This window comes from Otolemur garnettii, unplaced genomic scaffold, assembly GCF_000181295.1.
Source record: "Otolemur garnettii isolate 467f Iridium unplaced genomic scaffold, OtoGar3 scaffold00320, whole genome shotgun sequence".
NCBI classification, from domain to species: Eukaryota; Metazoa; Chordata; class Mammalia; order Primates; family Galagidae; genus Otolemur; species Otolemur garnettii.
The window spans coordinates 331,922-332,560 of NW_003852715.1; the positions used below are offsets into that span (position 1 = coordinate 331,922).

General features: G+C 35.2%; 1 pseudogene; it reads left to right on the plus strand.

Moving 5' to 3' along the window:
- Positions 1–305: 305 nt before the first annotated feature.
- LOC111722693 lies at positions 306–427 on the plus strand (annotated as a pseudogene).
- The last annotated feature ends 212 nt before the right edge of the window (positions 428–639 follow it).

Genomic DNA, 639 nt, shown 5'->3' on the forward strand with positions numbered 1-639 from the left:
CCTGACTCTGTCTATAACTCTGCTCTTATTAAAATATCTTGTGAGGTAATAAAGTATACAGATGGTTCCCACCCCAATGCTCAAGATGCTATGGACTTGGTTGTCTGACACCCTCTGTTACCAAGTACTCCACTTTAAATACCAGTCAAATTACAAACTTGGGCTAGTTTTTTCATAAGGTAGTACCTTATAACCATACGAAATGCACCATTGTAAGAAATCCCTTTCTAGATAATAATTCAAAGTTCTCTTGAATGATCGAAATCCTTTTCCCAACATTTGGAACTTAAAATATTGAATGAGCAGTGCACATTTCATTGACCTGCTTTCTTTATATGTGTTATTTCTTATGTGCTATATAAATAGTTGAAGGTTAATTAGCAGTATCACTATAAATAGTAATGCTGCCAGTCTCCTTCAGACAAGAAACTTTATAGAAAGTGGTTAAATGTATTAGGTAAATAACAGGTCTTTATCTACAAAAGATGAGACCCTTTAGGTTTTTTGTTTTGGGAAACTAGGATTTTGAAAGGTATGTTTGAGGGGTAGTATAATCCATGCATGATGGTTCAGATGAGGCTTTGGAGTTGATAGCCTAGAATTCTAATTCCAGCTTCAGCAATGCTCTGATTCTCTGTG